The sequence below is a fragment of the Triturus cristatus genome, chromosome 1_2, assembly GCF_964204655.1.
Source record: "Triturus cristatus chromosome 1_2, aTriCri1.1, whole genome shotgun sequence".
Taxonomy (NCBI): domain Eukaryota; kingdom Metazoa; phylum Chordata; class Amphibia; order Caudata; family Salamandridae; genus Triturus; species Triturus cristatus.
The window spans coordinates 109,509,423-109,526,245 of NC_140580.1; positions in this window are offsets into that span (position 1 = coordinate 109,509,423).

The window sequence follows — 16,823 nt, forward strand, 5'->3', positions numbered from 1 at the left end:
TTCTTTCACAACTAACTAATTTTAAAGGTGAGGATAGAGTTTGAGAGGAGATGTATATGGTAAATTAAGAAATGAATAATAGAAATGAAAATTCTTTTTGTTGAAGTTGCGTTTATCATTTTCTGTTTTGGGAGAAATTTAAATGTGAGGAACATGTAAAATAATATGGACTATGTTTTCACAATAAATTAAGGTGTACTGGAAAAAAAAAGAATAGTTTAAGGGTTTGAGGTTGGACTCAGTAATGCAAATACATTCAGCATCACTAAGGCTGGTTGCCCTTGCTGGAATGTAGGCAGCCACCCAGGTTACACATGGTGGTGGTCTGAAAAAGCAGTTTGGACATGTGCATTTAAGAAAATCAAAAAAGTGGTTTCATAATGTGTCAGTCTGTAAAAGTGATTTTCACTTGCCCAAAAAAAAAGAGCAGTAAGTGTGCTTTCAAATTGGCAAAGAAATTTCGTTTTGGGACTAATGTGAAAACATGACTCTGTGTGCAAAGAGGAATTATAGGCAGAGATTTATTGCGGTTTTTTCTGGTGATTTCACAGTTGCATTAGTAGGAAAAAGGGGGAGCGATTTTTTGGGGGAAGAAGCAGACTCTTAGCACACACCCATGTGCTTGCCATGTATAATCATGCACAGTATTTACAAGCGAGTGGGGTTTTCAGGTTTCAGTCTGTAATGCAAATACATTCAGCATCACTAAGGCTGGGTGCCCTTGCTGGAGTGTAGGCAGCCACCCAGGTTACACATGGTGGTAGTCTGAAAAAGAAGTTTGGACATGTGCATTTAAGAAAATCAAAAAAGTGGTTTCATAATGTGTCAGTCTGTAAAAGTGATTTTCACTTGCCAAAAAAAAAGAGCAGTAAGTGTGCTATCAAATTGGCAAAGAAATTTCGTTTTGGGACTAATGTGAAAACATGACTCTGTGCAAAGAGGAATTATAGGCAGAGATTTATTGCGTTTTTATTTGGTGATTTCACAGTTGCATTAGATGGAAAGGGGGAGCGATTTTTTGGGGGAAGAAGCAGACTCTTAGCACACACCCATGTGCTTGCCATGTATAATCATGCACAGTATTTACAAGTGAGTGGGGTTTTCAGGTTTCAGTCTGTAATGCAAATACATTCAGCATCACTAAGGCTGGTTGCCCTTGCTGGAGTGTAGGCAGCCACCCAGGTTACACATGGTGGTAGTCTGAAAAAGAAGTTTGGACATGTGCATTTAAGAAAATCAAAAAAGTGGTTTCATAATGTGTCAGTCTGTAAAAGTGATTTTCACTTGCCAAACAAAAAAGAGCAGTAAGCGTGCATTCAAATTGGCAAAGAAATTTCGTTTTGGGACTAATGTGAAAACATGACTCTGTGTGCAAAGAGGAATTATAGGCAGAGATTTATTGCGTTTTGCTCTGGTGATTTCACAGTTGCATTAGATGGAAAGGGGGAGCGATTTTTTGGGGGAAGAAGTAGACTCTTAGCACACACCCATGTGCTTGCCATGTATAATCATGCACAGTATTTACAAGCGAGTGGGGTTTTCAGGTTTCAGTCTGTAATGCAAATACATTCAGCATCACTAAGGCTGGTTGCCCTTGCTGGAGTGTAGGCAGCCACCCAGGTTACACATGGTGGTAGTCTGAAAAAGAAGTTTGGACATGTGCATTTAAGAAAATCAAAAAAGTGGTTTCATAATGTGTCAGTCTGTAAAAGTGATTTTCACTTGCCAAAAAAAAAGAGCAGTAAGTGTGCTATCAAATTGGCAAAGAAATTTCGTTTTGGGACTAATGTGAAAACATGACTGTGTGCAAAGAGGAATTATAGGCAGAGATTTATTGCGTTTTTATTTGGTGATTTCACAGTTGCATTAGATGGAAAGGGGGAGCGATTTTTTGGGGGAAGAAGCAGACTCTTAGCACACACCCATGTGCTTGCCATGTATAATCATGCACAGTATTTACAAGCGAGTGGGGTTTTCAGGTTTCAGTCTGTAATGCAAATACATTCAGCATCAGTAAGGCTGGTTGCCCTTGCTGGAGTGTAGGCAGCCACCCAGGTTACACATGGTGGTAGTCTGAAAAAGAAGTTTGGACATGTGCATTTAAGAAAATCAAAAAAGTGGTTTCATAATGTGTCAGTCTGTAAAAGTGATTTTCACTTGCCCAAAAAAAAAGAGCAGTAAGTGTGCTTTCAAATTGGCAAAGAAATTTCGTTTTGGGACTAATGTGAAAACATGACTCTGTGTGCAAAGAGGAATTATAGGCAGAGATTTATTGCGTTTTTTTCTGGTGATTTCACAGTTGCATTAGTAGGAAAAAGGGGGAGCGATTTTTTGGGGGAAGAAGCAGACTCTTAGCACACACCCATGTGCTTGCCATGTATAATCATGCACAGTATTTACAAGCGAGTGGGGTTTTCAGGTTTCAGTCTGTAATGCAAATACATTCAGCATCACTAAGGCTGGTTGCCCTTGCTGGAGTGTAGGCAGCCACCCAGGTTACACATGGTGGTAGTCTGAAAAAGAAGTTTGGACATGTGCATTTAAGAAAATCAAAAAAGTGGTTTCATAATGTGTCAGTCTGTAAAAGTGATTTTCACTTGCCCAAAAAAAAAGAGCAGTAAGTGTGCTTTCAAATTGGCAAAGAAATTTCGTTTTGGGACTAATGTGAAAACATGACTCTGTGTGCAAAGAGGAATTATAGGCAGAGATTTATTGCGTTTTTTTCTGGTGATTTCACAGTTGCATTAGTAGGAAAAAGGGGGAGCGATTTTTTGGGGGAAGAAGCAGACTCTTAGCACACACCCATGTGCTTGCCATGTATAATCATGCACAGTATTTACAAGCGAGTGGGGTTTTCAGGTTTCAGTCTGTAATGCAAATACATTCAGCATCACTAAGGCTGGTTGCCCTTGCTGGAGTGTAGGCAGCCACCCAGGTTACACATGGTGGTGGTCTGAAAAAGAAGTTTGGGCATGTGCATTTAAGAAAATCAAAAAAGTGGTTTCATAATGTGTCAGTCTGTAAAAGTGATTTTCACTTGCCCAAAAAAAAAGAGCAGTAAGTGTGCATTCAAATTGGCAAAGAAATTTCGTTTTGGGACTAATGTGAAAACATGACTCTGTGTGCAAAGAGGAATTATAGGCAGAGATTTATTGCGTTTTTTTCTGGTGATTTCACAGTTGCATTAGATGGAAAGGGGGAGCGATTTTTTGGGGGAAGAAGTAGACTCTTAGCACACACCCATGTGCTTGCCATGTATAATCATGCACAGTATTTACAAGCGAGTGGGGTTTTCAGGTTTCAGTCTGTAATGCAAATACATTCAGCATCACTAAGGCTGGTTGCCCTTGCTGGAGTGTAGGCAGCCACCCAGGTTACACATGGTGGTGGTCTGAAAAAGAAGTTTGGACATGTGCATTTAAGAAAATCAAAAAAGTGGTTTCATAATGTGTCAGTCTGTAAAAGTGATTTTCACTTGCCCAAAAAAAAAGAGCAGTAAGTGTGCTTTCAAATTGGCAAAGAAATTTCGTTTTGGGACTAATGTGAAAACATGACTCTGTGTGCAAAGAGGAATTATAGGCAGAGATTTATTGCGTTTTTTTCTGGTGATTTCACAGTTGCATTAGTAGCAAAAAAGGGGGAGCGATTTTTTGGGGGAAGAAGCAGACTCTTAGCACACACCCATGTGCTTGCCATGTATAATCATGCACAGTATTTACAAGCGAGTGGGGTTTTCAGGTTTCAGTCTGTAATGCAAATACATTCAGCATCACTAAGGCTGGTTGCCCTTGCTGGAGTGTAGGCAGCCACCCAGGTTACACATGGTGGTGGTCTGAAAAAGAAGTTTGGGCATGTGCATTTAAGAAAATCAAAAAAGTGGTTTCATAATGTGTCAGTCTGTAAAAGTGATTTTCACGTGCCAAAAAAAAAAGAGCAGTAAGTGTGCATTCAAATTGGCAAAGAAATTTCGTTTTGGGACTAATGTGAAAACATGACTCTGTGTGCAAAGAGGAATTATAGGCAGAGATTTATTGCGTTTTTTTCTGGTGATTTCACAGTTGCATTAGATGGAAAGGGGGAGCGATTTTTTGGGGGAAGAAGTAGACTCTTAGCACACACCCATGTGCTTGCCATGTATAATCATGCACAGTATTTACAAGCGAGTGGGGTTTTCAGGTTTCAGTCTGTAATGCAAATACATTCAGCATCACTAAGGCTGGTTGCCCTTGCTGGAGTGTAGGCAGCCACCCAGGTTACACATGGTGGTGGTCTGAAAAAGAAGTTTGGACATGTGCATTTAAGAAAATCAAAAAAGTGGTTTCATAATGTGTCAGTCTGTAAAAGTGATTTTCACTTGCCCAAAAAAAAAGAGCAGTAAGTGTGCTTTCAAATTGGCAAAGAAATTTCGTTTTGGGACTAATGTGAAAACATGACTCTGTGTGCAAAGAGGAATTATAGGCAGAGATTTATTGCGTTTTTTTCTGGTGATTTCACAGTTGCATTAGTAGCAAAAAAGGGGGAGCGATTTTTTGGGGGAAGAAGCAGACTCTTAGCACACACCCATGTGCTTGCCATGTATAATCATGCACAGTATTTACAAGCGAGTGGGGTTTTCAGGTTTCAGTCTGTAATGCAAATACATTCAGCATCACTAAGGCTGGTTGCCCTTGCTGGAGTGTAGGCAGCCACCCAGGTTACACATGGTGGTGGTCTGAAAAAGAAGTTTGGGCATGTGCATTTAAGAAAATCAAAAAAGTGGTTTCATAATGTGTCAGTCTGTAAAAGTGATTTTCACGTGCCAAAAAAAAAAGAGCAGTAAGTGTGCATTCAAATTGGCAAAGAAATTTCGTTTTGGGACTAATGTGAAAACATGACTCTGTGTGCAAAGAGGAATTATAGGCAGAGATTTATTGCGTTTTTTTCTGGTGATTTCACAGTTGCATTAGATGGAAAGGGGGAGCGATTTTTTGGGGGAAGAAGCAGACTCTTAGCACACACCCATCTGCTTGCCATGTATAATCATGCACAGTATTTACAAGCGAGTGGGGTTTTCAGGTTTCAGTCTGTAATGCAAAAACATTCAGCATCACTAAGGCTGGTTGCCCTTGCTGGAGTGTAGCAGTCTGGACATGGGCTTTTAAAAAAATCTGAAAAGTGGTTTCATAATGTGTCAGTTTGTAAAAGTGATTTTCACTTGCCCAAAAAAAAGAGCAGTAAGTGTGCATTCAAATTGGCAAAGAAATTTCGTTTTGTGAGTATTGTGAAAAGAAATGTAGTAATATATTTAAATAAAATAAAGGAATTTTTTTTTTAGTTTTTTTCAGGTATTGCTGAAGAGCAGTGAACAAAATTTAAGATGCCTACAAAATCCAGAGTTCAAAAAACGCTAAAAAAAAAACTATATTTGAAGACAACTAGAGGATCAAAGTTAGTAGAAGATGCTGATGTTGGGAGGTAGAAAAAATCTTCTGGTAAGCAAAAAAAAGATTTTCTAAGGAATATATTCAAAAAAAGGAAAAATGTACAAAATGTCTGTACAGGAAAGAATGATTTCAAACAAAAAGGACAAGAAAAAATTGAGAATTTAGTTAATGCAAATATACCTTCTGCAACTAAAAAGTTAAACTTAAACAGAAAAACAGCGTTTAAAGAGATACGTAGAAAAATGTTTCAGAGAAGAGTTATGTCCAATTTGATAAAGGATGTGAAGAAATATAAGCAAAAGGCAAAGTTTTATAAGAGAAAAAAAGAAATTGAAGCCATTGCAGCAAAGGCATTAGAATTAAAAAGGAAACTATTCATATTAATTTTGAATAGGATGCGTACATTAGACAAAATGGTTAATGTACTGAAATCACATAGCAAAAGGAAAAGAGTAGTGAACAGAACAAACTTTTGTAAAGTGTTTTTAGGAAAGTGGATGCATAGTTCAAGTAGTGAACCTTTTTTTAATGAAGAGAGCTATTTTCAAAGTAATAGTTTGCTGCATGCAGTTGACACCAGAGGTCGTTCATACGAAGTAAAAAATGGTTGCATAATGGAGAAGGAGATAATGGTTCCAAGAGATGAGGTACAAGTGATGGCAGATGAGGCAATGGGGAGACGTCCTAAAGCCCCAGTGTACACTTGGAATTGTAGTAGTATTTGCACTGTGCGTCAGGAATCTATTGACAAATTTCGAGAGTTTCTAAGAGAATATAGTAAAAAAAGTATAAAACAGAAGATTAAGGTGCTTCAAAGACTGGATCCATGCAGAGTGAGAGAGAATACTGGTTTGCAGGGTCATTCTCTGGCTTGTCTATCTAGAAAAGTGTGCAATAGTGTTTTCCATCATTTTAGGATGCTGGCTGTTCATCATACTGAAATGAGAAGGTTTGTGAGACGGTTGTATTTTGCCAAAAGTCCAGCAATAAAGTTAAATGAATTGAATAGGGCTCTGTTCCGAGGAACGGTATCAGATGTAGAGAAGGTTGTTGATGAAATTCAGTTTTGTTACTTTGGTCCTGAACAAAACAGTGCAGAGAAGGACACAGTAAATGAGGAAGAAGTGGAAGAGAATGTAGAACCCTCTGTAAGTAACACATTTAATGATCACATAACAAAATTTGCAATAGTCTCTAATGAAAGACCAAATTTTACTTGTATTTGTTGCCGCAGAACTCATTATAGAAAACAAACTAGGAATGTTGATCTCTACAGAAAGAGTGAAAATGAAGATAATTATAAGTGGAAGGATTTTGCCACATATATATTTCTAGAAAATTGTTTTGAATTGGGTGAAGATCAGCATATTTGTAAATACTGTTACAACAAGTTAGAGGAAAATAGAATGCCGACCAGAGCTGTACATAATAATTTAGAATTGGATGCTATTCCTGCTGAACTTTCTGAATTAAATACATATGAGTCTATACTCATTCAATGTGTTCATCCGTTCCAGACCATAGTACGTATGGAGCCCAAAACTGGTAAATTACCTCCTTCAGATTTTCTGAGAGGTTTAAAAGGTAGAGTGGTGTATTTGCCCTTGGATTTGAAAAAAAATATGGAAACTATTGATGCGGATACTTTGGAAACTGAACCATTAATTATTCTGGTTAATGGTGTACCTACAAAGAATAAGAAGATTTGGCAGGAGCTGGTAGATGTACGGAAAGTACAAAAAGCAAATTTGTATTTGAAAAGGAATAACAAATGGTATGAATCAATTTATATAGAAGAAGAAGAAGAAGAAGAAGATTTACAAGAAGACACAGAAACACCAACTGGACAAATTGAAAAAGTGGACAAGTCAAAGGAAGAAGAAATTTATGAACATTTTAGCATACATCCTCTTCATTCAAAAGAAGTTATGGGAGACAATATTGATCTCTTTCAGATGAAGAAAGCAAAAGGAACTCCCGTGAGTGTATGGGAGGAGAGCTTGGAAGCTCGATGTTTTCCCCAGCTGTTTCCTAAAGGAAAAGGAGGACGATACGATGAACGTCCGGAACAGATTCCAGCTTCTGAGTATCGGACTACAAGACTATATGCTGAAGATCCCAGATTTCGACAAAGTATTCCTTATTTGTTCCATCTTTTATTTGAAAGCGACTTGTCTGCACTGTCTTATGCAGTAAATCACATTTTAAAAAGTGGAGTACATTTACAAAATGTGTCTGCTAAGGATTTTATGGAGAAAGTGCAGCACCGAGATGATCATTTGGAAACACAACTGATCAATCTGATGGCTTGTCAGCGTGGGACAAATGAATATTGGTACCGACGCCATGGTGAACTAAAATGCATGTTACGGAATTTAGGAACACCAACATGGTTCCTTACCCTAAGCTGTGCCGAGTACGCTTGGGATGATTTACTGGATTTTCTACGAGAGGCCAATTCAAACATTAAAAACATCGAATACAAGACAGCAGGAGAACTGTGCTCATTGGATCCGGTTAATGTTTGCAGATATTTCAATCATAGATTTGAGGCTATGATGTCCTTCATCTGCAATAAAAAAAATCCACCTCTTGGAGAAGTAGTGGATTTCTTTTGGAGAAAAGAGTACCAGGCAAGAGGTGCTCCTCATATTCATATGCTGTTGTGGATCAAGGATGCCCCAAAGTTTGGAACAGATACTGATGAAGCAGTGTTATCTTACATTGAAGAATATGCAACATGTGCTATACCAAAAAGCACAGAAGAGAAAAAGTTAAAGGAGCAAGTTTTACGTTTCCAAAGTCATCGGTGTGGAAAATACTGTCGACGGAAATACAAGAGCAAAGAAAAATACTACACTAAATGTCGATTTGGATTTCCTAGACCTGTTCTTTCAAATGGAAGAGTAAACAGTTTTATGTCAGCTGTGAGACATACTATCACAAGAAAATCACCAAAGAATACTTACAACCTTAAAAGAAAAGAAGAATCAAAAAATATAAATGACTACAACCCAGTCATTTTATCCATGTGGAACGCTAACATGGATATACAGTATGTTGCTGACAATTCCATTGCTGTTGCTCGATATGTAACGTCTTACATTACGAAATCAGAAAAAACAGAATTGAAGGAAATGTGGGAAGAGATTTCTCACGAGAAGACTGTCAGTAAGAAGCTGTACAGTTTCAGTTTGAAGATGTTATCGCATCGAGAAATTGGATCCTACGAATGTTCAGATAGGTTATCTTCTGCAAGTCTCTACTCGAAGTCAAGAAGAATAATTTGGGCAAGTTTAGGCCTTGCAGCAATGAGAAATCGGGTACTGAAATCTGTAGGAGAAATTGAATATTTGGCCGAGAATGACCCAGAAAGTACAGATATTTTGAAATCAAACATGTTGGACACTTATTATCCCAAGAGAAGTCATCATCTGGAGAACATGTGTCTCTATGAAGTGTTGCAGAACTACATTTATTCACGGAAAGCTGCAGAAGACATCAACAATGGAAAATATAAAGTCGTTGGTGAAGAAGGATGTTTGGTGAAGCAAACAAAAGGAAGTTTGATAAATCACCGGAAGCTGAGTTGTGACACTACTGACAAGAAGGAATTTTACTACTTGGCTCTTTTACAGTTGTTTAAACCATGGCGTACAGAGGATGAACTACTGGGAGAATTTCAAAGCTATGAAGATTCTTTTAATGCTTGCAAAAACAGCATAGAATGCAGTACATTCTCAACTTATCTGCAAATGTTAAATGAAGAAATTGAACAGGAAACTACAATTGCAGCAGAAATAGCTAGAGACAGTTCTCAGGACAGCCAAAGTTCAGGAACACTCAGTCAAGATCCCCTAGGACAACCAATCGTTGAAAATGAAGCATCAATAGCCATGAATGAAGTGGAAACGGCTATGAATCAAGCTCAAGAAGAATTTATAGACTTAGAAAATTTGGAAAGACAACTGAATCAAGAGCAGCAACAAATTTATGAAGAGATCAAAAACAAAATTGATCACGGATTTCTACATGAAAAAAAAGAGTGCTCATGCACATCATTTCATCCAATCAGGATGTATGTAAGCGGACAAGCTGGAACTGGAAAAAGTTTCCTAATAAAAGTCATCAGAAGCTACCTAAAGCAAAAAACGGATTCTACTTTGTCTTGTGTGGTTACTGCTCCAACTGGGTTAGCAGCATATAACATAAAAGGAATCACTTTACATCGTTTGCTAATGTTACCAGTGGAGCATGAGAACAAAATACAATTCAACAAGCTAACTGGAGAAGCATCCTTGGAAGTTTCAAGAGTATTGAAGAAGATGCAAGTTCTCATTATTGATGAGGTGAGCATGGTATCAAACTTAATGCTTGCCTTTGTGCATTTAAGAATGCAGCAAATTTTGAAGACAGACTATGACATGTTATTTGGTGGAAAACACGTCATAGTTTTTGGAGATCTTTTGCAACTTACTCCAGTTAAAGGACAACCAGTGTTTAGTACTGTCAAACATGAAGACACAAAGAAGTCATTGGGAAGCATCGGAAATACAAATATTTGGTCCTTCTTTGAGTACAAGGAACTTACTACTAATATGAGGCAAGCAAGCGATGAAGAATATGGAAGTATTCTGAAGGATATCAGAATTGGACTACTCACAGAAGTTGGCAAAAAAGCATTACAGAGTCGGCTGCTACATAATTTATTTCCAAAGGAAGAAATAGTTGCAGAAAAGATATACAAGAACATTGCAGAAAACAAAAGTGTCATCTGCTTAATGCCAACTCTACGTGAATGCTCAATATTCAATGAGGAGCTTTTGAAATTGGAAAAGGAAGAGATCAGGAAATTGGAAGCAGTGGACAAAATTGAGGATGGAAGAATTACTGTCACAGTAACAGGCAAAATGAAAAATAAATTGGACTCACTAGAGAAGAACATCTCCAAAACAGCTGGATTAGAAAAAAATCTATATGTTTGCATGAACTGTAGAGTATTTTTAAGAAGAAATTTAGATGTTGAAAAAGGTTTAGTTAATGGAGCTATGGGAAGAGTTGTGGGTTTTATTAATTATCAGAAAAAAGAAGGAATTGAATGTTTAAAAATAAAATTTGATCAGATAGAAGAAGTTAAAGATATTTGTCGTTGTACAGTTCGTTTCATGCTTGTGAAAGACTTATATGTACGTAGGAAGCAGTTTCCGTTTTCTCTAGCATATGCTGTAACTATTCACAAGTCTCAAGGATTGACTGTAGATTGTGCATTTGTGAACATTGGTTCAACTGTGTTCAAAGAAGGTATGGCATATGTTGCTTTGTCACGAGTGAAAACATTATCAGGTTTATTCATGATAGACTTTGATGACTCAAAAGTTAGTGCTGATACAAACTGTGTAAAGGAGTATAATAGATTAAGAAGAAGTTATGCTCCTCATTTAGGTCAGTATCCTGTGTTAGAGAAACGTGTAGTTTCTCGTAAAAGAAAAAATGACAATATCTGTAATGAAGATGTAGCGAAGAGGAAAAAAAAGAGGAGTGATGTAATTGCAAGCAAAAAGAAAAAGGAAAATGAAGAACAGGTTGTAGGATGTCATTTTGAAAATAGCTCTGGTGTCAACTGCTACGCAAATGTAGTGCTGAATGTTGCATTTTATCTGGAAAGTTTGCAAGAGCAGATAATAGTAAATCAGGGAAAAAGATTCTGTTCAGAGCTGAGTCTCCTTTTTCAAAAGCTGAGTAAAGATAAAACTCAAATAGAAAGTGCCACTGAAATTAGAAAACTTTTAGATGTATGTTCAGGACGAACACAGTTTTCTCAAAATGTACAGCAAGACGTACAGGAATTTTTGATGTATTTTCTTCAGGTAGTGGAAGAAGAAGGAGTTCCCATTGACATTTTTTTTGGTCTCTCTTATAAATGGGAACATAGTTGTGATAATTGTTATAATATATGTGGTTCTAATGTTGATAATGAAAGGTTTATTTATTTGACATTGCCAGAAAGTAAAACAGTTACTTTTGCAAAATTAGTTAAAGATGCTAATCATAGCATGAAATGTGGTGAGTGTAAATCTGACATGTTTTCAACATTAATTTTAAAGGAATACGGACAGTATGTAATTTTAATGATGCAACGATGTAGAGCTGATGGTTCAAAATTGGATACTTTAATAAAGAAGTTTACAGGACAGCAATTATCAATTTCAGGAAAAACTTTTGTAACTGTTGCAATAATTTTCCATGATGGACCTACTGTTACTTCTGGACATTACACAGTTTATCTTAAATGTGAAAAAGGTTGGACACTGTGTAATGATTCCCAATTGATTTTCAAACAACGTTTGCCTTTTGATTTAGCAAATTCCTATCTAATCTTCCTGAAACCTAAATTTTAGACAGATTTGGCAAGATCTGGACAAAATAATTTTACCATTTTACTGCATTACCATTACAATTTTGTAGAAAAATGATTTTTTAAATTATCATTTGGCCTAATGGAAAGATAACCAATTGTAATGTGGACTTTTTTAATTTTTAATGAAACTTTGAAAAACCAATAATTTAGAGATAATCGGTAACATCTGCACAATTTAAATTTTGGAATGTTATTGGACTGCCATTGGAATTTTTTTCAAAAATGATTTAAAAAATTACTATTTGGCCATGCGGAAAAGTAACCAATTCTATTGTGGACTTAATAAATTATTCCAAAAATTTTCGTGAACCAAAATGTAACAGAGAATCAGTGAGATCTGGACAAATTAAACTTTAGAATTTTATTTGATTACTGTTGGAAATTTATTCCAAACAAAATTTTAAAATTACTATTTGCCCTAAAGGAAATGGAATCAGATGTATTGTGGAGTTATTTGAGATATAATATTGTGATTATACTTCTGAAACAAACATATCAGACGGTATTTTAAAGAAATAACTATTGGTATTATATGATATTTTTTTAGAATATTATGCATTTCTATAATGTTAAGTTTAAGTAAAAAGAAATTCTGGGCTTTTTTATTACAATCTTTGTGATTGTTATTTTTTTTTGCCCGCTGTAAAATGATGAATGCAATTGCTTTCACAATTTATAGTGAAATGCAATATATTCTGAAAACAGCAAAAATAAGGCAAAAATATTTTTGGGAAAAAAATGTAAATATGTGTACTGTATTATAAAATGTTTTAAAAATATTAATACTTTTTTCTTTTTTTTCAGATTCATATAGAAATTTTTTGAAAACTAGAACCATTTTTAAAGCTATTTTTAAAAAAAACAAATGAATAAATATTTTTTTGAGTGAGTATGGTAAGTCAATAATAATAATTGTAGTCTCTCAAGGACCTTGTAATGTGATAATTGATTTTTAGTGTTTTTTAAAAAAAAAAAAAAAAAAATTACGCGTACCGTACGCGTACGGTAAAAAAAAAAAAAAAAGTTTTTAAAAACATATATAAAAAATAGATGAAAGGTAAGGTTGGCTCTTAAAAGAGCCGTTGTGTTCATGCAGGGACAGAGGAAAGAAAGATTGGGAATATTAGACGGTACGACAAGTGTGCTGATCTATTTTACTGTTCACTAGGGAAACACTGGTCTCCCTATAAGTAATTATATCGTGACAAGTGGCGCACCGTACTTCAACCCTCGCAAACCGAGGGTTAATTTCCAGAGGGCCAGCAAAAGGAGATGCTCCCCCCACAGATGAAGGGCTCACCTGACCTGCAGAAGAAGGAGTCAGCTCTGCAGATGATGGTCCAGGCTGAGCTGCTGTGGATGTACTTGCTTGTCTTTCTGAAGAGTTACCTCCAAAAAGATGACCATGTGTCCTTCTGTGTACATCCTGGAGGTGTCTCTTCATGGTATGATTCCTAAAGGAATACTTCCTGTCAGGATTACCTCTAGAAAGTACACGCTTACACAGCTTGCAAGTTACTAAGGGTGCATTCACCTTTTGCTGGCCTTCAGGAAAAGTAAAATAATCCCATACATAAGAGGGCTTTTGTTTCCTCGATCTCTGCCTCAAGACAGTGCTGCTAGTGCTAGCCTCACTCTCAGAAGAGCTCTGCTGTTCTGCCATCGTATCCCAAAGACAAACCAGCTCCTTCTCCTAAGGGATCACAAGCAGAAATGAGGGGAATGGGTGTGGTGTAGGAGAGTTCTAGAACTGAAAAGAGTTTCAACCAATCAAAAGTTGTGTTTCATGATCACATGACCTACCGTACGCTTACGGTACGCTTACGGTACGCTTACGGCAAAAGTGCGCATGCGCGTAAAAAAGACACGCGCTTGCGCGCATGCGCATAACAGACACTACCCGACACTTCCGCGTAACGTGCGCGTGTAGCGCACACGCGTACGCGTCCCACGCGGAGTACGCGCGGCTACGCAAATTGCGTAACTATACGCAAGCAGCGTGGATAAATTACGGACGTAGCGTAAACCGTACGCTTACCGTAAGCTTACGGTACGCGTACTAAAAAAATAATAAAAAAAATAGAAAAAAAGTACTGCAAATAAATTTTACATGTTTATTTTAAAAAATATATAAAAAAAAACATATTAAAGAATTTTAAAAATTTAACCATAGTCTTTATAAAAGGTAAGAAAAATAAAATAAAAATATGTTAAAAAAAATAGAAGAAAAAAAAAACAATTAGCATTTAAAAAACCTTGCAAATTCACTGAAAAAACCATGGGTTTCACACACGTTATAGTTAGGACTTAGCATTTAAAAAACCATAGAAATTCAGTGAAAAAACCATAGGTTTCACACACGTTATAGTTAGGAATTAGCATTTAAAAAACCTTAGAAATTCAGTGAAAAAACCATAGGTTTCACACATGTTATAGTTAGCTGGACATTTTACTCGTAAAAAACCAATGAAATTCCCCCGTTATAGTTAGTTCAGCTAACTATAACTCGCGCGCCCGCAATGCACTGCTGATGACGTCACATATTACATCACTCATGACATGGTCAGTGACATCACTCATGACATCACTGATGACATCTCAAATGACATCACTGATGACATCATCCTTGTGATAGAGTGGCAGACCTCCTCTTCCCCTAATAAAACCTTTGATACACACAATCAAAAATAGAGACTAAAATTTACAAAACAATGGACATACCAATAACAGTTACAACAACCTCTTCAGTAATTCTAAGATCCACATACACATCCACTCATTCACCAACAGTCCAATACAGTCACTCATACATGTACTCACTTATCATATGTACTCATACACCTATACATCCTATTACACAACGCCACTCATCCATAGAGCTACTCACACACATAGTCACTCATGCCAATAAAGAATCAAACATCCATTTACTTGCATATACAGTTATACACACACCACCACACTTACTTCTACGGAAACTTACACATACTTAGTCTTTTTAACAATCACTTATAGAAACACATACTTATTCATACAGGAACTCTTTCAATCTCTCACTCTCACATATACTCACATATATAAACCAATAGTCACATATACTAGTTTTAAACATATGTAGTTACTCATAAAGACACTATTGAGACAGTCATTCACTCACTAACACACCCATACACACACTCATCCACCCATGCAGTCCTGCACACATGCTCTGTTCAACACATACAAACAGTGAGTCACTCATTCATGCACCTATGCACTACGTCATACCCCCCACCGAACCATGCAGACACTCATACTGATACTCAAAAAACCAACTAATAACCTATATAGACACCCATGTAGCTACTCTCCAACCCATGCAGCCACTTATACACAAAGTGAGAGACTGATACAGATATTTATATATTTAAACATTACTCACTAAGCCATGTATTCACTATGATACACTTAATCAGTCAGTTACACAATCAATTTTTCAAAAAGAAATCATCCATTTAGACAGTAATATACCCATTTATTCTTCCATCGACCTTGAGATATACATATATAAAACATATTTAATTTTCAGAAAAACACACATTCACTGGATGGTGTCATCAGTGATGTCATTTGAGATGTCATCAGTGATGTCATGAGTGATGTCACTGACCATGTCATGAGTGATGTAATATGTGACGTCATCAGCAGTGCATTGCGGGCGCGCGAGTTATAGTTAGCTGAACTAACTATAACGGGGGAATTTCATTGGTTTTTTACGAGTAAAATGTCCAGCTAACTATAACATGTGTGAAACCTATGGTTTTTTCACTGAATTTCTAAGGTTTTTTAAATGCTAATTCCTAACTATAACGTGTGTGAAACCTATGGTTTTTTCACTGAATATATATATAGATTACCTACTGGCGGTCGCCAGTAGGTAGTTATAGTTAGGACCACGTTTCCATAGGAAAACCGCAACATTCTATTTTGAATAACTTTGGCGCCGGACGACGAATCCTCGCGAAATTTTCAAAATAGGCGGGGCGCTACGCTCCGCTCCTACCCTGAAAGTCTCGGGGGGATTCGTCAAGCGGGGGCTGAGATAAAAGGGGGGTCCCAAAACACGTTTTTCCCATGCATTTTTCCATAGGACCTTTAGACACAGCTACAGCCCGAACGGCTGAACAGAGTTCCTTGAAATTTGGCAGAGATGTAGTCTACAGGTCAAGGAAGTGCCTTTTGTAGGTTTGGTGTAAATCTGTTCAGTAGATTCTGAGAAAATAGCCTTTAAATCAATATATATATCTGAGCCAGCTTACGGTGCGCTTACGGTGCGCTTACCGTACGCGCACGCCGCCGTGCGCGAGCGCGATTCTGATTGGCTGTTACATCTTAGTAAACCAGGAAGCGGCGGCCGCCATTTTCTCTCTCGCAGTCTGAGAGGGGGTTAAAAAACAAATGCCAAAAACATGTAAAGGGGCTGTTTAGACAGCTCCTAAGCACCTAGCCATGTTGAGGGAGTCCTCAAAGATCCCCCAAGGGCAAAAACGGAATTCTAATTTTTTCGATAATTTCGCCGATTACGCTTACCGTACGCGTACGGTAAAAATTAATTAAAAAAAAAAAATTATCCATACTCTCTCCACCCCATGTGCAAATGGTGCCCGAAGGGCAATATTTGTGCATTGCATATAACTTAAGTGAAAATTTAAAAATTAATAAAAAAAAAAAATTATCCATACTCTCTCCACCCCATGTGCAAATGGTGCCCGAAGGGAACCATTTGTGCATGGCATATAACAGATGTGAAAAATTAAAATATTACCTTTCACAACGAAGCGCATCATATGTCCTCCATGTGCGCACAGTGCGCGAAGCGCATCGTGCGTACATGGCCCATGTAGCATAACGTGGGCATGCGGTGCGCGTAGCGCACCGCGTGCCCTCCGTGCGTGCACGGCACTAACTGCGTAAAGTGGGCGCGCGGTGCGCGAAGCGCACCG